The sequence below is a fragment of the Manacus vitellinus genome, unplaced genomic scaffold, assembly GCF_001715985.3.
Source record: "Manacus vitellinus isolate BGI_N305 unplaced genomic scaffold, ASM171598v3 scaffold_16_pilon, whole genome shotgun sequence".
Taxonomy (NCBI): Eukaryota; Metazoa; Chordata; class Aves; order Passeriformes; family Pipridae; genus Manacus; species Manacus vitellinus.
Genome location: NW_021939189.1, coordinates 13,780,860 through 13,807,173, shown reverse-complemented (window position 1 = coordinate 13,807,173; position 26,314 = coordinate 13,780,860). Strand labels below are relative to the sequence as shown.

General features: G+C 40.1%; 1 long non-coding RNA gene across 1 annotated transcript; it reads left to right on the top strand.

The window, feature by feature from the left end:
* The first annotated feature begins 24,424 nt into the window (after positions 1–24,424).
* Positions 24,425–25,417, top strand: LOC108639089. Its single transcript, XR_001920250.1, has 3 exons — positions 24,425–24,451; positions 24,617–24,731; positions 25,339–25,417. It is a non-coding gene; the product is annotated as an uncharacterized LOC108639089 (long non-coding RNA).
* The last annotated feature ends 897 nt before the right edge of the window (positions 25,418–26,314 follow it).

Sequence of the window (26,314 nt, the reverse complement as noted above, 5' to 3'; positions counted from 1 at the left end):
TTGCATCCTGTATTTTTTTGATGTGTGCTTAATATGCCCCTAATAAAAAAAAAATTGGTAAGTATGTTTTATGATTACTTTGAATGATTTTTGCTTTTAATAGAACAGTTTTTTAATAGCTCCAGTTTTAATGTAGTTTACAAGGACAGTTCATAGTTCTTTGGTGAATCCCAGCATGTTGTCTCTTTTGAACATTACATTTTTATGCATAAGTTTGACTCTAATTTTAATTCAGTGCTGAAAGGGAAAGTATGTTGACTGGTATTTCATATTAGTTTACAGACACTATGCAAAAGTTGTTTGCTGTGTTCCTTTGAGTTTTGGATCACTGTCCTAGCTCTAAGACAACTAATTAAAATTTTGTGATCAGTCATTTCGTTGACCCAAATTACCTTTGTGAAGTTGATGTTTCCTTTTTGCACCTGAGCTTGAAAAAAAAAATAAGTGGAAAATGTTTAGCTGTGAAACACTTAATTTGAAGGGGATGAATGTATTTGTTGTGCCTGCAAGGTGCTATAAAGCTGATGTGTTTATTGATGTAAAAATGTGCTGGGTTTGTTGAGGTTTTCTTTACTGTTCAGACAATTTATATCAGAGTGGCTGAGGTTCTTCTGACAACCACAAGGATAACTGTGATTTTATGTGCATATCTACATTTAAGTTTGGGTGAATTTATCTTCATATTAAGAAAATTAAATGCTTAAATTACATGTGTGGGCTGTAATCGGACAAGGCCAAATAGCATGAAGTCCATTTTCAGCAATGGTAAGTTGTCAGTAACCAATTCTCCATTTTTAAGCAATTTTTGAGCAAAGCAACATTTTTTAATTGCTTATGAATCTAATGTAAATAAACTGCATTTCATATTTTGGCTCACTAAATTCTCAGTGTTAGGCATTTAATTCCAAAGAGCTGTTTTCTCCAAAAGTCTTGGTGTATGGGGTAGCATATAGTGGTTTCTTTATGAAGAAAGTTGTCTCACACGGACCATGTGGTAGCCTCAAAAATGTAACTTTCATATGTTTTGCTCATAAATAGTGTAATTAATAATTAATCCTTTTGACTAAAGGAAAGTCACCTGTGGGTTTGTCCCTTACAGCCTCTTGTGACTGTTTCATTCTGATCCTGTCGTGATATTGTAGCAACAAATCAAAATCCTTTTTTATTTCTCTTTTAATGCTGTAGAAGTGGAACCTGAATACTTAATAGTTTTTTAATTGTGTATATTTGAATAACCTGGGTGTTTGCTACCTGAAATGAGGATTGAATTTTATGTACTGGTTTCTCAGGTTTTCAGATGAGATTTGTAGCCTTCCACTTAATCTTGGTAAGACATCACTACTTCTTCCAGCAAGTTGATGGCACATGGTACCATTTCCCAGCATATTTAGTGAAATCCAGTGTATTTGTTAGATATCATTTAAGTGGCTTCTTTGCCCTGTCACAATCTGTTGTATCTTGGAATATCTCTGACTCTTGATGGCTTGGTGTATAATCAGCTTTTAAGCTGTTGGCTAATGAAGAAAAACCCAAAGACACTTCTACAGAGGGGAAGCAAAAGTAATTCCAAATTTTAATCATGAATAGTAATGTGCAGCATTCAGGGTGGGTTGGTAATCCTGCTCTATCTGATACTGTGAGGCTTTTTGACTGATTCCTAAAATTGCAACTTTAGGAACCAGAACAGTTAGGCACAACTTTAATGAAAGTTAGCCAAGAGCTTTAGATATCCATATAGCTCAGAATTCCCAAAAGGAACCCAAGGCAGCATGTTTATGCTAGGGAAACATTTTTTTTATCTGTGTGACTTTCCACTCTGTTTTCTTTCCCAGATAACAGATACTGGATGCCCTCCTGAGACCATAGAAAGGCCACTTATCACAGAGGAGGCAGGAGTGCTTGTGATCTTTCTTGATGGAACCAAAAAGAATCTCTTAACACATGGCATGTAAGTTGGCTTTATGGTAGGATAGTAAGATGTGCCTTAGTGTCGAGTACTGGCATTTTATTAATCTTTGCTAAACAGTGAAGTTCTGTCAGTTCTTCTGAAGGGTCCCTTAGCAATACAGTTCCAAATAAACATCCTTTAAACTGTAGCTTGTCACTTCAGTGACCTCTCTGAGATCACAGGCCAGTAAGTACCACAGCAGGACATCAAAGCAGGCTGTGTCACCTGCATTAAGGCTGATAATGGCTTGGCCTTTCTTGAGGATAAACTGTGAAGTTTCTTCAAATTAGTTATAAAAGAAACTTGAATGCACAGGACTTCTGTTGTTTATAGACCTGCTTGTTACTTAATATGGATTTGATTTAAGTTACTAAGGCAAACTTCTTAAAGTAGAACATAGTTTTTAATATCATAAAATTTATTTTTATTAGATAAAAGAAATCTGTTGTCTTCTGGGTTCCTTGGAAGGCAGTCTTGATGGGAAAGAAAATGAAAGCACAAGCTGTCTTTAAAGTACAGTAAACATACTGAAGTTTTCCTAGCAAAAGTAGTGGAAGTTACTTGTGGGTGGGAATGTATAATATCTGCTCTGTCCAGAACTCTTCTCAGTTTTATTCAGTGGAGTGAAAGATAACTGCAAAGGGAAGGGAGGAAGCTTTGTTTCCCTTAGCATATTGAAAATACTAGCAAGGATGTAGTGACAGTATCGAGGTTTTAACCAGAAGATAAAAGATGCTTGAAAGATGAGTCTGGAAGCTAAATTTCAAACCTTTAATGGATATTAAAAATAATATTAGAAATAATGACCTGAATAAAAGTACAGTATAAAATTAAAACATACTGAAGTTAGAATCTTGGAATCATTCTTCAAGTTCATCCTTGGCTTTTCACTGTGATTTCTTTTCCTGTCCTGCAGGGTTTTAAAACTCTCCTAGTCTCTCCACTAGATAGTCTTGTGCTCTTCACTTATTTAATTTGCCTTTTCTCTCAAATTGGGGAATTAATGGAACACAACAGAGCTCAAAGTAATTTTTGCAGATACATGCTGAGCTAAATCCCGGAGCTCTCAGGCTGAAAAACCCCCAGTGGCAGCAGCAGAGAACAGCATGGCCAGTTCAGGCCGTTCAGTTGCTGCTGCATGGGAAACCACAGCCTCAGAAATACAACTTTCAGAATAGTCTATAGGGAATTGTAAACAAATTCCTACTTTGCCGGAGGTGGAAAACATTTCCATAAGAGGAGTAAACACAGTGAGCTTTCTGTGTACCAAACAGCTGCAAGTAATGTAGCGATTGGATCAGTTCCTCTGGAAACTCTGCTTACATGGCTGGATCTCCAGAGATCTTACTAGTTGTATATATTTCAATTAACTCCTGCCACTGAAGGGAAAAGCCTTTTTTTTTTAGTGTGACCTGTACATCCTGCAGTGTAAAGGCTTAAATGTTAAAATACAACTTTTATGAATCACATGCATGTGGTGTATGTTTTTAGATCTGTGCAAATTGAATGTATTTGGTTCATCCAAGCAGGCACATCACAACAGGGGCACCCCATTGCAATTACAGAATCCTAATTTTTAGTACAAATTCTAAAAATTCAAATGTTTTTGCGTAGGATTTTAGAAAGTAGAAAACTAGTCTGCTACCCAGGAAGGTGGTCATTGCTCACTTTAATTTTTAATTAAAGGGGCTTGGGTTTATCATGTTAAAAATGGGTAGAGTTCAGTAACAAACCTTAAGCTATTTTGAGCATAAAGTTGTCTAAACAGATTGTTCTAAAATTGCCATTACAGTTGAATTAGAGCATCTTGCTAATCCAAGCACGCTTCTGACTAGGTGAGCTACTCAGTGGAGGGCAATGGGATTTCATCTCCATCCTCCATAAAAGCAGGTGAGATGTGCACTAAGGAAGTAGGGCTCCCTGAGGGCTCTGGGAAGCACTTTCCTGTCCAGGACAGCTGTGCCTCTCAAAACTGTTGCTACACTTGTGCACTTCCACCAGGATAAAGCTGGCCCTTCTAGCACAGTTGATTCATAGACACCATTATATATAGCATTATTCATTGCTGAAATTAAATTAAAAATAAAAAAGAACTCTGCATGAAACTGGACCTCTCTTCCTTACTCTAGACTAGCACAGAGTGATTTAACTACACTAGGAAGCTGCTATTTAGCAGTGATATCTTGGAAGCGTTTAACATATTATTGCCTCTTAATTGCCATGTGTATTTTGGCAATAATAAAAATATATCTGCTGTCTTCTCACATAGTTTGTGGATTATATTAACGTATTCTTTATTTAATGTGCTTACAGAGTCCTTACAAATATGTTGGTTCTTTCCATCAAGATAAAATGTATTGTTTGACAGTGCTTATAATCCACTTGCACTTTTATGAGAATTTCTTGGTCACATATCTTTTATGCAGGGTAACATAAATATAACATACAGGGAGAGGGAACCAGGAAAAAATGTTTTAAAGGTCAATCTTTTGCTTATCCTTAATTAGAGTGGGTGAAATATATCCACCTTGAACTGATTCCCTGCAATAACAGGAAGAAAAACTCTTTCTTATAGGTGATGCTAAAGCTGTTAGGAATTTTGAACAGACTCTCCAGAGAAAATACAAAGCAGCAAACAAAGTGTGTCGTTGGATTGTCAAGATGCCTCATTGCAATAAAAGATCAATAAGAAGCAGCAGCAAATGGGAACTTAGCTGTGAGTGGAATATAGAACATGTACAGGCAAAATGCTTCTACTTTTAGCCCTTTAGTTAATGAGAGTTTGGTTAATGAGAGCAGACATCTCTATCAGGGAACATGAGATTCTGTGCAGCATCTGACCACACTGTTATCAGTCACTTCACAGCACAAAGATTTGACCTGAGTGTAAACTGATATTCTTGAGTACAGTCTACACCAATTAGTCAAAGATTGAATGAAGTTGACTTGGTCTGAACTCGAGCAATAGTTCCTGTCCCTCAAGAAAAATGTGTATCATACATATCATTGTCATATCTGGCTTGAGGAAGGTGAAAAGCACTTCCTGCACCTCACCTGTATTATCCATTTGGGTCTCTTGTCTTTCATATCTCTGCTGGAAAGAACATGCAGAGAGCAGGAAACCTTTATGCTTGCTGGAAGTCGAGGGAAAACCAACAAATACATGGGTATAAAAATTTAAAAATTGTCTTCTCGGCAGCGGCAGAACACTGTGATTGTAGAGGTCATGTCAGAGCCATTGATCAGGCTCCTCCACACAGTGCCCAGTGGAAGCTCTAGAGGAAGTTACTGAAGCTGAAAACAGCTAAAAAAAAAGCAGATTCATCTGTTTAGGTTTCACAGGGGTGTCCTTTAAAATTCCAGTGGGTTCTGCATCAGATGCTTGTATTTTTGTTATTCCCATCATCAGCAAGTTTTGTGTTGCAAATTGTGCATGACTAGAGAAGTTAAAAGGTAAAGGTTGATCAAAGGAAGTTCACAGAAGAATCCTTTTGTTCCACACAGCAGTTGTGTGAATAAACTGAATTGACCAGGAACATACACATATCTAAGGAAAGGTACTCCATGCACGTGCTGAGCTGGAACAAAGACTTTAAAAGCCCTTCTAGTGATCGGGAAGGGCTCTACCTGCACCTGCTGTTCAGGTGAAGCACACAAGCCATTGCTCTGTGTGTAGATGGATGGCTGCAGTAGTTGCCGATGAAACCAGAGCTCGTTAGTATTTTCAACCCTTTTATGGACTGTTGCAGTGTGTGCTGGGGTAAATGAATTGCAGGGTTAACCAGCTACAGTTGTGAAATGGAGACAGGCTTAACTAGATGTGATATGAGAGATTAGAACTGGAGTCCCTACAGGCAATCCTGACAATGATTCTTCCTATTACTGCAGCAGTTGTCTGAGTTTTTTTGTTGTTCAGGGCTTTTTTAACAATACAGTATAATTTTCAAATTATGGGTGAAAATCTGGATAAAATTCTCTGAGCTTCAACTACCTCAGTAATGAGCTAAAACAGCTTGGTATGCAGTAGCTGTATTGGTGATTGAGTCTGTAACCACTACAAGGAGATATTACCAAAACTGAAAATATGAGTAATTGGACCACCTTCAGACTTTAAAAAGCTCTTTGCCAAAGGGCAGAGACAACAACTTGTAAAATATTCTGGTCTTCCTTAAACTGATTTCAAGGATCTTCTTGTCAGTGGAACATGATAGGTTTATTAAATATGCTATAGAATGTTGCATGAGGAAGTTGGTTTTATGTGCTACAGTTTTTCTCCCTAATTTCAGCTGTATGTATGCAACTGCAGCTTCAAAACATCTGGGTACAGCGATTTTTTTTTTCTTTTCTGCACCTGCAAGTGTAAGTACACACATAAACAAAAAAGAAATTAAATCTTTCACAAAGCCAAAGAGAAAGAAAAAACCCAACCAGCCATGAAGCTCAGGGGAGCAGTATGACAAGTGCTGAGCTGTAAACAAGCTTGAGAGGGATTTAATTCTTATGACAAGCGCCAGTGGTAGCATCTCACATGGACTCAGCATATGCACACATTTCAGAAGAGGAATCACAGAGGACTTAATGCAAATATAAAAAAGCACAATGCACATCAGCCTATACTGTTCCAAAAATAGCCTCAAAAATCAGGATGAGCTAGGGTTGTAATTATCTTGATTTTTTGGATTTCTGCCTCTTGTAGGAGGGCTTCTGTTTTATGCTCACACTATAATTAGACTTTATGACATAGAAACTGCAAACTCTTTAGGGTAGGGATTGTGTCATAAATTTGTAGGACAAGTACAAGACCTCATTGGGTGATGTTTTCAGGGTGATAGTACAATATAGCTGCTGAGTAATAGCTGCTGTACTAAGTTTTAAAGAAGCTTATTTTAAGTCATAAGCTTTTTGTTGTTGTTTGTTAAGGAAAGAGAAATAAGATGTAATTTGGTTTCCAAATCAAATTTTAAAAGCCTCTGATGGGCACTTATTCCCTAATTACAGCCAGGTCCTTTCTCTTCAGATATGCTTGTAACTGCCTCCTTTCTGCAGCAGAAGTACTCACTGCAACCCATCCCCTGCAGTCTGTGCTTATGGAGATTTCCCCGTGGCAGTTGATGAGTTAGTGCTGCAAGATGCAGCTTTTACCTCCCCTTCAGACAGCTTTGGGATGAGTAGCATGTGCTCCCTGTGCTCCAACCACTGTATAGGCTTGACTCATTTAAGAAATTAGGGTAGTGCTCTGTTCACTTTAGATTTTCAACCCAGTGCTTTCTTTTCTGCTTTCCTTGGTCTGCAGTAAATTAATTTAGAGCTCAAATTTACTAGCAAAAGGTTAATAATCCCTGGAGGTCTGCAGGCTTAGCCAAATACTACTGTGTTGCATTGTAGTTAGCTAAAAAACTGCTTTTAACCATAGTTTAGATTTCATTGCAAAAGGTGGCAGTCTCTACGAAAAGAACCTCTCTTGGACCCAGTCTCTCTTGCTCACTAGATGGTTGACAGTTGGAAGGACATGTTATTTCACAAAAGTTCTATGATATTTTAAAAATGCTGACTTTTAAATACCAGTTTACAACACTAATATTTCTGGATTCAAATGTGGGATTTTTTTTTGTGTCTGTGTACAAATTACCTTTCATTTTTATGATGTAAATACTCAGTTTCTTAACCTGGTTCTGGATGTGTGTTTTGGACATTCCCTGTATTGCCTTGCTTTTGCAATTGTTGTGAATAACCTTTGAAATAACAATTAACAGGCTTGACTCTACCAGTGGAGCAGTTTATACCTTTGGCACAGAAAGCTGAAGCTGCTCCTTCCTTCTCTTACAAACACAGTGACATCTTCTGTTTTAAAATACTTTTTTAATTATTTTAATTTCTATAATTTTTCTTTTAAGGACAAGTGAGCATAAGAGGCAGTCATTTTGTTCTGAAGTGAGTATTCTAATGATTTGCAGAACCTGTAATTGTTTACTGATCTAAAATTACCTGGATACATCAATGTATGGAAGAACAGAATATCAGAATCCTTTTTACCAGATGACTAGAAAGAAAATTCTTTGTTGCCAGAGCAGAGGGAAACTCCCAATCTGAACTGTCCATTATTTTCAGAAGTTTTGAGAATCTCATCTAGAGTTTCAAATGCTGAAGTAAGTTAACCAAGCATTAAAATCCAAGCATCTCTGAATCTTGAAAGCCAAATCCTAATGTAGTTTGGATCCTGTAACGTTTATTTTCTGTTTGAATGTTGCAGAAAGCCACATAGTTCTTTGCCCAAAATTCTGGGACTTTGGAGAGCACTTGTGTGAAGGTAAGAACACGTGTTTCATAGTAGTGGGGAGAATTTCCATAAACAAGGCGAATATCTCTTTCTTAAGGAGGGTCTCAGGTTTTTTTTGTAATTAACAGAAATTAAGTTCATAGAACATTATTGTTTGCCCTATTATTGAACCCAACTCACCTTTCTAGTGCTGTAACTGAAGCAAATGAACACCAAGCTGCCAGTAGCTGACAATTTAAACTTTGCTTGTGCTGAGTTTAAGAGCGAGACAATACTTTTAGTCCTCCAGTTGTATTTATTGGTCTGAACCCTCTGAATGTTAAAAATGCTGCATTTATAGGATTTCTCTTAGTAGAAGACAGGCATTCATTTTGGATGATGAAAACAAGTTTTTCCAGAACACAAAATTATCCTAAACCGCTGACTGAGTTTAAATCTTGCTCCATTAATTTCAACCCTCTGTGGATGCACAGGCCAAACATCAGTAACCTGCAAGAATTGCTAAAGGCTTCACTCTTCTAATTCCCACTGGGATATTTTAATGTTGACAGCTGTTAAAATTCTCAGACTGGAGCTTCACATCAGTATTCTCTTCCTCACAGACACCTGTAATGGGATTCATCTGTTTTCTTTGTTATTCCCTTTGCTCATTTAAATGTAATGTGTATTTCTCATCACACCACTGGATTAGTTCTATATAAATTACTAAAATACACAAATACATGAACACACATACATTTGTCCCAGAAGAACAGAGCTTGGTATTTTGGTTTTGAACAAAAAGATGCCCAAAGATAAATACATCACTATGATCCTTATGCCTTTCTTTAAAACAGAAGACATTTTTATTATGTTGCCAGTAAGGTGTGGCCTCTTGAAACTCCTGGGATTTTTAACTTCCCTATCCCCTCATCGAGTGATGTTTTAGGATTGGAGAAACTCATTTCATTTATACTTCTGGTGCTTTAATACCGGTCACAGGCCCCTCCCCTGCCCCTCTGGTCCCTCTCTTCTGATTTATATGAGCTGGAATCATGGCTTTGCCGAGTTGTTTTCCTGGAAGGGTTAGCCATTCATTATTGGGTGGGTGTTGTATTGCTTCGGGGATGACTAATTTCCACGGCCTTTGTTCTGCAAATTATGTGTAAATGGGATGTGTTAATGGGTGTTTTAACCTGATATCTGAGGTACCCATTGAACCAGTCTTATCTGCCTTGGTTCATCCAGGGATGCCAGCCTTGGGTTTGCACAGGAGTCAACTCAGAAGAGATGAGTACAGCGAGCACCCACTCAGGGAGGGTGGCTGAACAGTCCAGGCCATGCAAAGCTTTCTACTGCCCCAGGCCAGGTTGGATGGAGCTTTGAGCAACCTGGTCTGATGGAAGGTGTCCCTGCCCATGGCAGGGGCTTGGAGGTAGATGATCTATGAGGTCCCTTCTGACCCAAACCATTCTATGATTTGATGATATTTGCTTTTACAGCCTGTATGTGAGGCTGGCAGGCTGCTTTCTCATCAGGCAAGGCTGGCTTTTTGCAATAAAGTGATATTTCATCACTCAGATGTTGACAAGGTAGACTTTGGTAATTTAGTAGCTGATCTGATAGTCTTGTGAGAAAAAACAGTAATGCGAAGAAAAGATGTAAAATATTCATCTGAACCAAACCCCTTCTAGTCTGCCCTGACTTTTTATTTTAGTTACTTGGGGAACTAGGAATTACACGCTGTTATGTTAACTGTGCAACTTTGGCCTTTTAATTCCAACCCTTATTGTGGTTTGTCACTTCTCCTACAGCTGCATGCAGAAATACAACCCAGTATACGTGGTATAAATATGGTATACTTTTTTCTTACCTAGTTATCAAAAAGTCCTCTAAGAAATTGGCAGTGAAAGGTTGGAGAAGGGAAGGATTTTATTGGATCAAAGTCTGAAATATGGAGAATAAACAACTTGCTAAAATTAACCCCATGTTTTCATTTACAAGGCCTTTCCTGAGCAAGTGACCAAGTTGTAATACTCAAAATACAGGGAGAATCAGTCAGATAGAGCAGAAGATTTACTTCGGAACAGTACAGATAACTTCAGTTACCAAAAAAAATCCCTACAACATACTTTGCATGAAGAATGAAGGTAGGTTTTGCATCTCATTATTATTTTTGATGGGGTAAAACTCAATCATTTTTGCATATTTGAATAGGAAGATTCTGATGTCTCATCTAAAGCCTTTTCCTGACATACCTTAAAAGCAGAGGGTAAACAGTTTCTAATAATGAAAATGTTTGCTCTTTTTTAGCAGGCACATACTAGTATAAAGATGCTACCTGTGCATCAACCAGAAAGAATAATGTTGTCTTGTTATAATGTGTCAAAATATTCTTTAATGAGGAAAGGTATATCAAATGTACAAAGCAGGATAAACCAGCTATTAATACCTTCATTACTGTCTGTCAAAAAATGACAGTCCTATCAGTAAATGAATGAGCTTGAAGGAATAAATGGACAGGTTATAGAAATTGCTTTCACGGTGATCTGTGAACACAGAAGATGCAGTTTTAAGCTTTCAAATTTCAGTGCAGTCATTTTGGCAACAGGAACATATGAATGTGTTAGGTGTCAAAAAAGGTTTACTCTTTATATTCCATAATTAGACTTTGTAGTATTTTTTAGGTTTAAATACCTGTTATGAAATACCAGCGAGTTCTACCCTCTAAAATTGTTTAGCCACTGGCATTATTCTGGACTGCAGAATTCAACCTACTAATTATACTTCTAACAAGTGTAGCTGTTGGGGTTTGGGCCTTTCAGAATTAATGGACCTCTTTGTCTTGCTTGAGGCATGTCAGAGCTTAATACATGAACAAAATGCTGACCTGGCCATTGGTTTCAGGACAGGATGCTGGGATGCAATATTTTTGAGGCTCATTCCCATAATAAATTACAGTTTTAATGATGGCTCTGTAACATATGGCAAACAGAAAACACTTTTCATAGATTAAACAACGTAGCTTCCATTAAACCTCTGCAACAACTAAACCCAGTAAATTGTTAACCACCTAAATGTTTGTTGTACTTTGTTTTAATTATTTAACACTTTCCTCCTTCCTACTCAAAGGTATAATAAGCATTAGAAATACTCTTACTAATCAGGTTATCAAATCTTGAATCATATATACAGCTCCTGCTACTTTAAAACTGTACTGCTCCTGCTCCTTTAAAACTGCACATGATGTTTACCTGAGGAGCAGTGAAAGGAGACTATATTTCTCATAAATTAATTTATGAATATTTATATACCAGATGGTTTTTCAAGTGCTAGCCAAAACTGATGGTGTTTAAACCAGAGCAATTGAGAAAGATTGAAGGAACTCATGGAGATATCGGTGATGGGGCAGTACATTTGTGGCTTCCAACAGCCAAATTATTCATGCATTTGGAAGTACATTCTTGAGCTTCACATTCTTGATTGTGCACCTGATCCTGTATTTAGCCTGGGCTTTTAAGAGTGTGCTTACTGCTGGATATAGCACGAGATTAGCAAAGGCTGAGAGTAGGAGGGCTGCAGTAACATGAATATCTGTCCACAGGATCTCTCAGAAGGCAAATTCTGACCGTGCTCACTTCAAAAGACAAAACCTTTGTTGTGATTTGGGGAAGAGGGAGCAGGAGAAAGGTGATGGTTAATTGTAAAAGGTGAATTCTAGCCTCTGCTTAGTTATATCTCTTTTATACAGGTTAAATGAACTGAATTTCAGTACATTGTTTGATTTATTTGTCCAAGCACTCTGTCAGTTACCGAGCAGCGTTTGTGTACAGACTGAATTTTGGTGCCATCATCTGTTGGCCGTGTACAATTGCAGCACGGGCAGGTTGGGATCCTGGAACATCCAACCTTATAACACTTCTTGTATTGCTTGTTTCACATCCAGCTGCATTTCTTGTGCTGGCAGAAGTGTGTGGTGCTTTAAAGAAAACAAACACACACAGAAGTCTGTCCAGTGGAGCAGCCATTGGCTGTTGGGTTGGATGTCAGGTGAATGCTGAGGCAGAAAAACCAGGATTTTTACAGGGAAATAAACTGGACAGTGTGAGCTCCAGAACTGCATCTGTAAAGCTGATTTTACTTAGCCACTTTATGTCAAAAACTATAGGTGCTCCTGAGATTTGGCAGCAAGAGTGTATATTCTTCTGTGTGGAAACCTCTGCTCTTTGTTTTGGTCCTTTTTCTGACCAGCATGAGCAACACTATTTGAAAGTAGTTAATACTGACTTAATTCTGCTCTAGAAACCAGAGCTAAAACTCCAATTCACTTTTTTTGGAGTATAATATCTTGTCAGTATTCTTTGTTCTCTTCAGCACTAGATTCTGCAGAAAGAATGATTGGTTTCTTTGCTTTACCAAAGTGGTGTCTTTACATTCAGCAGATCATCCAGGGGAAGAAGATTTAACATGAGTCTTACTTGCTGCTAATAGAGGTAATCAGGCTTTTCTAGCTGTGAGGTGTTGCAAGGATCCTTTCCACATTTGAGGCTCATTATCACTGGGTGAAAAACTTCTCTCCATTCATAGCCTGAGCCTCCATCGATGCATTTCTATCTGAGTCCAGATAGAAAGAAATGAGTGTGAAGATGGAGAGATGTCTGGAGCAGGAGTTGCACCAGTCACAATGAAGAATGAGCCTTGGCTGTACCTCAGGGCTATATGCAGGATGTTTGTGGCTGAAAGTCCTTGTCCAAAGATGTCTGTGTCTGAGCTGATCTTTTTCCATTAGCAGCCAGGCAGAGAGCTGCTGACAAGATCTCACCCTGAGGTGGATGTTTCTGACTGGCAGCCACACCTGCCTTCTGTCCATTGGCAGTAACAGGACTTTGGGAGATGCTGTAGTCTGAACTTTGCTAAGATGGATCCCATATAATGTAGCCACACTGTCACTACATTTCTGTTGCAGAGAAAGAAGAAACTCTGTGATGAATATCTACAAAAGGTTGTCAACTGAAAATTAATTACTTGGAAAGGCCCTGAGCAACATGCTGGAGACTGGCCCAGCTCTGAGCAGGGAGTCAGACCAGACAACCACCAGAGTCCAGCCCACCCTCTACTTGTGTTTCTGGGTTTAAAGCAGGTACCCTCTCTTAAGGGTGAGAATCAAGGGGAAAGCTTTCTCTTGTAATGTGTGCAGGATTTGTGTGCTATAGTTGATCCTTAGCAACCGGATATATAACATTTATAACTCAATGACAGATCTGTGCTGCACAGTAAGCTGCCCAGGTGGACTCAAAACTTGTCACTGATTTTTGCACTCTCTTAATCTTCCTGTTTATTCTGTGCTTCATTAAAGTCAATCTCTGCTGGACAGACTGTCACTCAGGCTAGGCCAGTCCTGCTGTCTGCACTCTCTGGGGATCACCCTTCATCCTGATAAATGGTCTATTAGGAAAGCCCGTGTCAGAGAGAAACCCTCCGTGAAGCTAAATAGATTAGAGGCTCTTCCCTGTGAACAGTCTCAGTGGAATGGGGTAGGCGTGATCGTTAAAGAGGATTTAGAATGAGAAGACACTATTCCTCAGGACAGGAAATTACTCTGAGTTTAGAAAGGTACAGATTAATTCTAGTAAACATATAGAGTGAATGCTCTCAGCATTGGCTCTCACCACCTGAATGGATGCAGTGCGATGGTCTGGAAGCTGCTGAACTTCCTCGTGGTGCCCCCTTGGGAATGGAGGATCCAGCCTTTCTCTGTGGTTTTGTAATATTCTGTAGCTACTGCAATTGCCAGCATGGAACACCAGTACTAAAAAGACATTTAATATTCTTGCAGTGCACTTTAGTGTTAGTGGGACCAGTATAATGACCAGCAAACCTCCAGCAAAGGGAAGGGATTGCTGGTCCTTACAGATACCTCATCCCCCAGCTTTGGCATTCTGAGTCATTGCTTCTCTGTCCTTGAACCTCTGAACACATCACAGTAACAACAAGGCCAAAAAATTCCTTACAAAAGAAAAACCTGCCCTTGAAACCATCCATTTCAAGTGTGACTTGGTATGAGGTGTGGCACACCCAAATGCCTCTGGTTCATCCTCTGGTGCTGCCTTTTTCCTGGTGCAGGTTTCCTCGGGTGAGACATAGGCAGGGGAGAAAGGAGCTTGGGTTGCTCCTGTTCTCTTTTTTTGTGGAATTTGGGTAGTGCTGGGGACAGGAGGATGAGCTCAGTTGTTGCTCTGAGATTAGTGGATGTTTAGCAGAGGTTGGCTCTGTTCTGCAGGCCCTCAGAAGCAGCTTCAAGCTCTCAGAGTAGCTCTTTTTTTTTTTTTTTAATAATTTTTTCCCCCTTCACTTTTATCTTCCCTTTCTCTGTGTTACTGAGTGGGAGGTGAAGGGAAAACGAACTCAGAGCTTTTCCCCACAACTGTGTGTGTCCTGAGCAGCCATTTCCTTTAGCAGCACAAGTCTCCACATTTCTGATCTTGAGCTTATTCTCTGCCCTGTGGATGTTTGGTGCTGCAGGGGTGCCTGTGGGAAAGGGAAGGGCTGTACAAAAGAGTAGGCAGGCGAGATCTTGCTGCTTCTTTCTTGCTGCCTGCAGGAACATGCAGAAACTCTGATTTTCACCCTTGTTGGAGCCAGTCCAGCACAAACATCTCAGTTCTGTTGGCACCAAAAAGAGTGGTAGGTCCTCATTGGTGGCATTTGCACCAAAAAGAGGAGGGAATGCTGCCAGAAGACTCTCTTGTGTGAAGAGTGGCTATCACCCAGGGAGAGGATAGAAGAAGATTATGCTGAGGAAGCTAATTTTAAATGAACTAAAGGAAGATAAATTCACATTTTCCAGTAGAGCATCTTCCAGGAAAAGAAATCAAATAAAATAACAAAAGAGTTATAAACAGCAAATTCAACATTAGTTTTAATGAAGGACTAAGCAAATATTGTAGATGTTTTAATAATAGCAATAAAAAACTACAAGTATCATAACAATATACATGTTGTAAACTCATGTCATAACATGCAGTTATTGTTCCTAAACTGCATCTTGGGTTTTGCAACAGTAATATATTCTCTGTCTGCCTGGGAAGATTTGGTAGACAATGACTTGCAGTGATGGTACAAAAGTTAAAAGAGGTGATATGGGGGAGTTCTGGAAGACTCTTTTCAGCTCTCTCTTTTGTTGTTATTTATTTAAATGCAAATCTTTCAGAAAAAAAATGACCAAAATCTGATAAATATTCAGTAGCCTTGGTGCATTCATGAATGTGAAGGCTGAAGGAGATGGTGAGTCACACAGAAACTTGTCCAGGGAAACAAGGCACTTGTGTTAAAGGAAGAGCAGGGTACAGCAAACTTAAATTCAGCCAAGGCCTAGGGTTTATTTTGGTGTCTTTTAACAGTCCACTTTAAAACTCATCTTTTAAAAGTACAGTGTGTAGGAAAAGAGTCACTGAGGTCATCTTCAGGCAGACCTGCATTCTGAAGCTGAAGTCAGTGCAGGCCCCTGCTCCCAGGTCCATGAAGGACAAGGGCCTGTAAAGGCAGGTGATGTCACTGGTGGAAAAGCAGGTTATTACCAAGTGTGAGACCAGGTCATCCCACAACCTGGAGTCACAGCTGGGGTGCAGAGGGTGGTGTCCAGCAGTGTGGTTCTGCTCTGCATGCACCGTTTCAGATTCTGGTTTGTGTCACTAGCAGAGTCTTCCCCAGGCCAAGGTCCTCTCCCAGGGCTGGACACAGTCTGATGCAAACAGCTGCAAAAGCTCATTTTCCCTTTCTATCTCTTGGTAAATCAGTGTTTGTACAGTGTGGCTTTCACTCCAAAAATGTGCTCTGGGGATACCTCTCCTTTGTCAGGCCGGAACAAGGTATCAGAGACAGCTCCTCCACTTAAACAACGTTTATGGAATGCTACAAATATGTTAATTCTCTAATTTATTAGGCTTAAAACTTACTTGACCTATTTTAAAAATGTCACTGTTTGCAGGGTATCAACAATAAAAAAAATACCTGAAAGAGACCTGCAGAAAAGCTTGGGTGCATGTCACAAATGTCATGTTATTCCATGGCTTTATGTTTAAGCATCTTAATTGCTGCATCTCCTTACACTTAAAAGATTACTGACTAGAACAGCTTCAAAATTTTGCATAAATAAAATCTGCAGAGCATAAAAAGAATTCAGAGTAAACACCTTTTGGTGGTAGGTAGAGATGACACAAAAATATGTGGCTTAGTATTTGTTGTGTACTGGTATTGTTCTTTTCTATTTTTAATGTTTCTGCCATTCCTCATTATGAGTTCACTACAGAGCTTTGCCTTACAGTATGACATGACTAAGCTTATGTTTAGCATTATTATTATATCATTTGCTTGTAAACTCTGCCTATTTTATTGCTGACTTATACATTTTTGGCAGTATTATTTAGAAAATAAGTGTCAACAAATGTGTAGGATTTATTTCTGCATTTACACAGATCAGTTTAAACTTTTCAAATCTAAGATAAAATACATCTTAGTAGAGCCCATATGTATAACATTAGCATTCATTTAGCACTGACTAGGACTGGCGAGAAAATTATTATTTAGGGAGGGCTTCATACACATGGGGATGAGAAACAGCTCAGGTTTTTTTCACTGCTTCTTGAGGAAAAGGAGACAAATTCTCTATCTGATGCAGCTGAGGACATGGAGGGTGGATCTTCTACAACTAAGACTACTGCTACAACTAGGGCTGTTTAGAATTCCATGTTATTTAAGATATATCTCCTTTATAGTCTACATTTCCACATCCCATTTTGAAGGCACAGTTTGAATACTGCTGGTTGGTTGTTTCCTTGCTTTCAGCTGGGGACAAGCTGCTACAAGGACTCAGGCTTGTGTCCTCAAGGTCAAAGTGTCCAGAGAAGGATTTGTGCCAGGGGACTCCCTTCTCCCCCTTGGGTCTGGACTGCCTTGGATGCCTTTCCCATCCCAGGCCATGTGCAGAGTAACAGGATGCTTTGCCATGAGTTGCTGAGCCAGCTGGGGAGCCAGGCAAGGTGGGTATTGACTGCCTGGAAGGCAGAGAGAGTCAGTTTTTCAAATATCAAATAGCAAAATATTGACATTCTAAAGAAGATATAAAATACAAATGTACATTCCCTCGTCTTGCATAACCAGTAGGTAAGAATGAACTGTTTTTTCAAGTCAGTTTTAAGAAGAGGAGAATATTTAGAAAGTGAATCTTGCAGTCTAGATAATTGTAACTTTGTTTTATGCAGCTGCCAGTGAAGAGTCCTGGTGCAGTCGTACTTGTAAGTCATAATCAATAAACATTAATTATTTAGAACACACAGGATAAAAACAAGTGAGTATTAAAGCAGAATTAATCCCACTGTATAAACACTAGGGAACATGTATGAATTCGTAGCAAATTGATAGTGACATCCATTTGGCATCTCTATTTACATGCATAAAAAAGGTGTAAGTGGATATTTCATTATCTAAGTGTAAATAAATTATAAATAAATTTTAACTGAACTGCATGATCTAACTGTTAAGGATTTATATCTTAAGTTAGAACATCTACAGTATATAGAAGCAGACATGTCTGGCCAGATGGTGTGAGAATAAGAAGTGACTGGATTTGAAATAAATAAATAACATGTTAAAACAAAATGGAAAGAAGAGGTGAGGCACTCTAGGAGTGATTGCTTTCCCTGTGCAACTGGTAGAGAGAAGGTTTTAGCACCATTCCAAGGTGGAGGAAAAAAATCAATAGTAGAAATGGCAGCACATAAGAGACAAAATGATTTAGGGAATTTACTCTACTAGACCTCAAATGCTTTTTTGAGGTTATAAGTGATCATTACAAAAATTAGATCAAACACCCATGGCCAAACAAATCCAAGCAGTGAAAAGTTTCTGTGTTGGAGGAGCAATGCAAAATTCTCATTTAACACAGATTTTGTGTTAGTCACTCTTTTTGCTTCTTCTGTCTGCAGAAATCAGGTCCCAGTCTTGGATCCTGGAGAAATCTGATGAGAGATGTCTTTCCAAACCCACTGACAGAGGAGTCACCCCAGAGAGAGGAACAGGAGTAATAATACACGTCAATGAAATGAGGCAAGGCCTGAAAAATGCTTCACAAAAGAGAAAAATTAAGGCCAGGAAGTAGGAGTATCCAAAAGAATCCCTAGGAGAACAAACACCTGTGGGATGAGAAAAAAATACCAAACAGGTAACAGAGACAAGAAAGAGGGTAGAGATAATTCCTCTGGAAATACTAAAATGAGGTTCTTAACCTGCAGTTGTATCTCTCCAGTATATGTCTAAATAGATATGGGGTCAGGAAACTGTTATTTATAAGCTAAAGCAAAACATAATATTGGGGGACTGATTTTTTTATTTTCTTGTTTAAGCCAGAAGTGACATGCATAAAAGGGGAGTGAGACCATGACCCTGCTTTTAGGCAAGTGGCAAAATCCTGTTGACTCGAAGTCACAATTGAGGCTTTTTGCTCAGCTCCTGGTCACTCCTCACCATGTCACATCAGCACTCCCTCAGTGCTGGGGGTCAGTGAGGTTACACACACACATCTGCAAGGGCTGTGTGTTCTGTACACTGAACTGTACAAGGCTGAGTCCCATTTTATTGTCAGGAAAACAGTCAGTTTTGTGTCAGTAGGCACAGAGGGGTGGAGGTAGGACTGAGGCTCCTGATTTGCAGCACAGCACTCTGTGGCTGGAATCATGGTGCTCTGAGTGTCCCTGAGAGCCCAAACTGTCCCAGGCACCTCTGGGGAAAATGGGCCATCACCTGTTCCTAGAAAGCTTGTTTCAGTCAGAGCATGAGACCAGTACTGCTGTGTGATTGGCAACGAGCAGGGATGCTGATGGCAATGATTTCTGGGGAGGGGTGAGTGCTGATGGCACAGTGATGGCCTTTAGGAGGTGAGGATGTTCTCCTTCAGGTGCAGCATGCTAATCCCTGTGCTAATCCCTGTGGAGCACCTCCTGGGTAAGTAATGACAAGCATTGCTGCAGGCATGCAAAAAGGCAGTAAGACAAAATAGTTTTCTGGATGCCATGCAGCAAATTAAAGACAGAATGCAGGTCACTTAATCCTCAGTCTATGTCCAATCCTACTAATTGCTCCAAGTCTCTTTGCTTTTGTCACCTACCTATTCGAAAATGTTCCCCTGCTAGTTGTTTGGAGAGCTATTAAAGAATCCACATGCAAGGGATGAACAGAATGAGATTGAGTTTTCTTATTATTTAACAGAAATGCAGGCCTGGCAAACTCCATAACTGCAGGGTTGTGATTGTGAATCACAGAAGAAAGACTTTCATAGCAACATTTAAAGTGGCATTGACAAACCTGAGGATTATCAATCCACAAACGGTAAGAAAATTAATCTGAATAATGCAGCCCTTCAGTGCTTTAAACTTGCATTGCTTTCAGGGTCTGCAAGATTAGCCCCAGGTTTGCAAAGGAAAAGCTTTACCTGATGGGCTTTTGAGCAATGTTCCTCTTTGAAGAAATAATTCAAACCACCTGTTCTTTCTAGAGCATTATTAGAGACCTTCATCTCTGTGCTGCAGTTATTGGTTTCCTTGTGCATGGAGTGAATTAGTGCCATGTTTCAGCTGGATTTCAGGATTGTATTATTCAGTTAGTAAAATCTGTTAAGGACAACCCTTTGAAATGCCAGCCTGTTGTGGATGCAATGTCATGTTTCATGGGAGGTGGTTGCATTGCGAGAAAAAGAAAATGTTTGCATAGTGGGCTGCTTAGCTCTTCTTTGAAACTGCACTTTTGGACAAGCAGGAGGAGGTAAAAAGTGAGAAAAAAAACCTGAAAAACTCTTTATGGGTGGAAGTCTCAGCAAATTACTTAACCATATTATTTGCCTCAAAGGCAAAAGCACGCCGTGCCTTCCTTCTGCTGTTATCCTGCTGGAGTCCATCAGTTTAACAAGGTTTTTAAAGCAAAGAATTAAGGCAACTTGTACAACTCTCACACTGGGCACAGAGTATTGCAGAGGCAGAGCAAGCACACTTCTGCTTAGCTCCCTGCCTGGTTCTAACCCTGATCCACCACCACCTTGTACTTGTATCTGTGTGTTTTGCTGATAAGACAAAGCATGTGCTTATTCTCTTCTTCTACCACCACTATAGTTTAAATTCATAAACTCAAAGTTCCTTCTCCTCTTATTTCCTTAGCTTCCTCTCCTGTGATACTTTTAAATTACGTCCTACCTATATCCAGGAGTAAAAGAAGCACATTGGTATTGCTTTCAAACATACATGTTATCTAAAAGGCAAGCCCATGTAAGATGTTTTCCAAATGAACTTGGTTACAATTTCAAAAGTGGGTGGTTGGGAGTGAGAATTTCCAGCATATCTGGCAGTGGAAGAAGAGTAGAAACTGCTCATCTCCACACAGCCCATAAAATTCTGCAGGTCACCAGCTTCAGGTGGTGTGTCCTTATTAAAGCACCAAGAATGTTTCTAGACTCATCACAGTGAAACTGAAGTTGCTCAACAGCAGTGTTCTTCTGTTAGGACAGCCAAGTGATTGTTGAATGAGTGACAGAAAGGTTAAGTTAGAAATCTTCCAAAGGAGGACATTTTTGACCACAAGGGACAAAAGGAGGGTGGGGGGAAGGACTGACAAAAGTTGTATACAAAGAAGCCATTTAATGCAGATTTGCCATAAGGCAGGATAATAGTGCCTGAATGTTATGAACTCCAGAAACTGCATGAACACATTATATTTTAAACACTTAATCTGTTTTACAAACTATGTACATTCTTCTGCTAAATAAGATGAATTGGGATTCAAGAAGCAGCACATCCTGACAAATCTCCTCCTAAAGGCATCCATTAATATAAATCAACAGTAGCAATTTTGTTTGATCATTTATTTGCAAGAATCATTAAGGTTTATTAGCATAATTATTCCCTGTGGGACTTCATGTCACATAAATGAAAAATGGCATTATCAATATTTAAAAGATAAGTGCGTAATGTTCAGAGTACTTAAACAGTACTCTGCAGGTGGTGTCCAGCTGGAGCAAATTAGATTAGGTTTGATTTCTGGAGTCTAGAAATATAATTTCAGTGCAACTGTTTATTTCAGAACTAGGTTCCTTATTTTGCAGGGCATAAGCACAGAGCCAAACTCTGTAGTTAACTGTAACATGTGTGTTAAAAGTTCTATATGATGACCTGGAATTTTCTCAGTGAAATGAGAGGACTTTCTCCCTCTTCTCAGTGGAGACATGGAGATGCTTTCCTGCAGTAGCTCTGAAACCAGAATCAGCTGGTGCCTCTGTACCTACTCTGGAATCATCTTGGTACTAACAGTGAGCTTGGCTTACATGAGCACTTTGAAGCAGACACAGGGACTGATGCACAGCAGAGCCTGTGGGTAAGACTGTGCCAGTCCAACCCTGAGCAGGCAGCTGCCTGCAGTGTGGCACAGGCACTTCCTCATTTCTGAAGGACACTGTGAAGGTCAGAGTTAGGAATAGAGTACATGGGATATCTGCATGCAATCCTGTGCCATGTGCTCTGGGATGACCCTGCCTGAGCAGGGAGCTTGGACCAGATGACCCACTGTGCTCCCTTCCAACCTGACCCACTCTGTGATGCTGTGAATATAATTATGACAATTTGAGGGAGGGCAGATGAATTACCTGTGTGTCAGCCCTGGCTTAGGGAAACACTGGGCATTTTTGGGTCCCCTTGGTGCTGCCAGAGCAAGTGCTGAGCAAGAGCACACGCTGCTTTGGGGAAAAGCTGCCAAAGGTTCCTGCACAGATGAGTGACCATCCAGGTGCTCTGCTCCAAGTGAGAGCAGAGGGAAGAGACTAGTGAGAGAGCAGCTGTGAGGTGCAGGGCAAAGCCAGCTCTCAGGACTGGGTGAGCCCTACTTTTGGGCAGCAGATCCCAGGTGTGCAGAGCAGCAGGGAGCGTGGCACAGAGCCACAGCCACTGGAAAAGGCCTCTCCCTGCCTGTCTGCAGCCACAGCTGTGCTGTGATCCCCCAGCTATGCAGTGCCACACATCGCTGTGCCCTTGGGACACACCTGGCATGCAGGGCCCCAGAAAGTGAACCATGATGGAAGGTGAGGGACTGGGAATGCTTCACACAGGAATCCGTGGGCTTTGTCTGGTCCACAGCAATGCAGAGGCAATTCACCATTTCACTGATGAATTTTCGTTGGAGCACAAAATTCCTGTTTTATCAGCACCAAAATGTATCAGTAACTGCTGTGTGCTCTTCTCTTCTCTAAAAGCTCTTGAATAAAACAACAGGGATTTTACTAAACATGCCCCAGGACTCCTCCAGACACATCCCCATGTGGGGCAGGGAAGCAGAGCCTCCACCAGCCTGGGGCTCATCACGGGGCTCTGCCAAGGCTGCCGGGCAGGGGGAAGTGCCAGGGTGAGAGATGGATGCAGGCAGCAGAACGACTTTCACATTGCTCTCAGCCCTTTCTGGGACTGATGTTTGTTTTCTGTTATTGCCCTTCAGTTGCCCTTTCCGTTGGTTGGCTTAAGGTTATGGTTACAGATTAGTTTGTTTAATACTCTGTTGTTTGCCAATGGCATCTTTCTTCCCAGTTTTCTGCACTTTGCTGAGCTCCCCTTTGGAGCTCCTCAGCTTTTTAATTATTCACTAAAGTTAAACTGAACTCTTTGGGATTAATTGTGTTTGGTGGTATCTTGTAGGAATTAAATCTTTGCTTCCAATTTAAAAGCTACAAATGAAGCTTGTTATTTTGAGGGGCACTTTTGAGGTATAATTGTATCACACCTGAGAAAATAGATACAACTTCTTTTAAAACCTTTTACAAACAGAACTTTTATACCCATAAACATTTAGATTCTCTGCTAAAATCATCACCATTCACTTTCCTAAGAACTCAGTCCTTTTGCTTGAATTTATGATCTCTCTTCTGCTTCACGGGGAACAAGAGTTTGGTTAGGATAGATAGAGGGGTAAAAATCTTGCTGCAAAAACAGAAGTGTCATCACAGGATTAGTTTTACACCATTCTTTATGTAGAAGAAATCTATTTGCTGTACCTAGATCATATGCTTAAAACAAATTATTAGAGGTGAAGCAGAAAGCCTGGTGCAGAAAGCAATTGTATTCTCCCCAGCATTTGCTAGTTGAATTAAAAAGAGCACAGTGGACATGGCTCTCTAATTGTTTTCAAATCACCAAATGTGGTGCCAAACACACAGGAAAACAAAACTCAGTCCTACAGCTAAATAATTATTAAACTCACATTTGGCTCATCAGGAACAGATGTGTTTTTGTTGAACACATTTGAAGCACTGAGTATTTTTGTTTCATTTAATATTTTTGTTTACAGTCCATAATGTCATGAGTAAAAGATCACTTCTGCCTACTGCTGCTATGGGACATATTTCCCTACTACTCCAGGATAATTAAAAAAAAAAAATTAGTGCTAAGACTTTGTTGACAGTGATAGCCCCTTAGCTGCTAAATCTGCTCTCCCATCCATCACTACTCTCAAGCAAAGCAAGCATTAGTTTCTCTGTGACTTATCTAGGTCTTTAGTAGATCAATAGCACAGCTCAGATGTTTCAGACTCTTCCCTGTTAATTCACATTTATCTTTTCATCCAAAGAAGGTAAATTACCTCACAGAGAAGCTGTGTTATCCCCAATAGTGGTTTATAATGTTGCAAAGTCAGCATGACCTACATATCTTATCTCAGCTGGAACGCATTTGTCACTGTCTCCTGTTATGATCATCTGGTAAAACGCCCTAGAAAAGAGGTAAACCTGCAAAATGGCTTCACCACTTTCATTTAATGACCTTTTCTGCTGTGTGCTCCTGCATCACCTTCAGTTAAACTGCTAAATAAAGGGAACTTACTTTTTCCCCTTAAAGCTCCATTCCATGGGTTTTATCATTAGCATTCCTCAGCAGTCTTTGCTTCTGCTGTTGGGAGCTCCTCAGTGGGTGCTGATACTGAGAACTGGTTCATTTACTAAGATGCTGTGTTAACCCTGAGAAAGGACTGCTGAGTTTAACTCTACATTTGTACAGTGGGTTGCTGGTCACCTGAAGCTTTTCAGGTCCTGAAAGTGTTTAATGCCCTTAGGAAAAAGGAATGAGAAGCAGATCACTGACTTGTGAGCTGTAACCAGGCTGCTGCAAGAAGAAATGCAGTATGGAACAAGAGTTTGATGGCATTTGAGACTCATTCCTTTCCAAACTATGGTAAAGTAGATATTTCATTATATACATATATTAATATATCTCAATATATATAAAAATATATTCTAAAAACTTAATAAAGAAAATTTAAATGTAAATATACTTGACTTCTAAGGAGTCTGATCCAGCTGGTTGTTAAAACAGTGCATTTTTACTCTCTTTCCTCAGATGAGTGGAGCAACTCTGCCTGGACTGAACTCTGCTCTGCAGGTGTGAGATTCTTAGGTCTTTGAGAAATTAGCTGGTGTCATCAAGGAGCTCTGCTTTTTGACATGAGGAAAAGGTAGGTCTGTTTTCAACACAGTGCTTGATCTTTTCCCAAATAAGAGCGAAGGAGGGGAGGCTGTGACCGCCCGTCTGGGAGGAGCAGCACAACCAGGTGCTTCCCCCTCAGGTGGGCCAGGATCCCCCGGCTGGGACGACCTTGGGCAGGAGAAGGGGATGTGCAGAGACAGCCCAGCACAGAAGGGCCTGCCCAGGTGCACTGCCCGTGTTCCTGCACCCCTGGCAAACGTGCAGAGAGCACGGACAGGGAGGGGCAGCCCGAGCCCTGGGGCACAGGAGCAGCCCCTGGTTGCTGCAGGGAGGGCACCAGGAGGACTAAGCCGAGCTCTTTGCTGAGGAGCACAGTGGGAAACAGATGGCCAAAGTTTAGGACAGAAGCCTGCAGTTCCTGGAGGAGCTCTCAAGAAGAGACGAGACCAGCAGTTGCATCTGAATTGAGGGAAATTATTGTTTTCCCTCTCAAAGTATTCAGTTTAATGGGAGAACAGGGTAAGGGTATATTAGGTGTTTCTATGAAGTTTTTGGGGTATTTTCCCCTCCCCATTCTCTACATGGGCTGACTGTATGTGCTGAAAGGTTACTTCCCTTTCTTTGGAAATCTGCAGGCACAGTTTGTTTCCTGAGCTGTCCCTGGGGCTTAATTTGTGTTGGGGAAAACCATCAGGGCATTAAAGGTAAGAGTTTCTGACCACAAACTGCCATAAGGTGTTGAGGATAAAAGAATTCTCTGGTTGCATTTTTTTTCCTGTTTTGTATTTTAAGCACACTGCAGAAAATGTAGAATATACAGGAAATTAAAGAACAATGAGGCTCCAAGGACTAGAAAAAACCTCAACATATTTTTCCACTGGGAATCTTTCTGGATATTGTTCTGTGTTTTGTCTCTTCTGTGACAGGTACACTGCTCACAAATAGTTTATATGCAAATACAAGCCATCTCTTAATTTTTTGTGAACTGACTCCTTGGTCTCTGGTATGTATTTTGTTCAAGCATTTTTACTCCCACTTTTCTGTCTGAGTGCCTTGCTGTCCTGGAGACTGAACCAAGGTGTGCTTGTGCTCTCATTTTAGAGTGTTGCTGTTCCAAAATGAGCACATCATGCAAGCAAAGATGGCATTTTACATCTGATGGCTGTTTGCTGTTATTTCCAGAAGTGAGGTGAGTGGACTTCATTTTGTTCTTTTGTTTGGTAAGAAGGAAAATTCCATTTATTTCCAGTGAGGCACACAGCTGTTTACTGGGGAGAAAGGGCAGCAAAAGCATCTTTTGCACCTTTATCCCACCCAGCCTTGCCACCTCCAGACCTTGAGCACTGAAAGTCACTGCTGTGCCAGAGTAGTTAAAAGCTTCCTTCTTTCTCAGTCAACAGCTTGGAATCATTGGGGGATAGGGTTTTTTGACATTTATGTGTTTCCTTGCCTACTGTTGAAGAAACTGTTGAATTTATTTATTTATTTTTTCCTAAGGAAGAGAGCTGTAGTGGTAACACCACTTGAAAAGAACAAGTAGGGAAACTTTATTATCATTTTCTAACTCTTCTCTCTCTGCTTGTATCATCTTATTAAAGGCTTGGTCTCCTG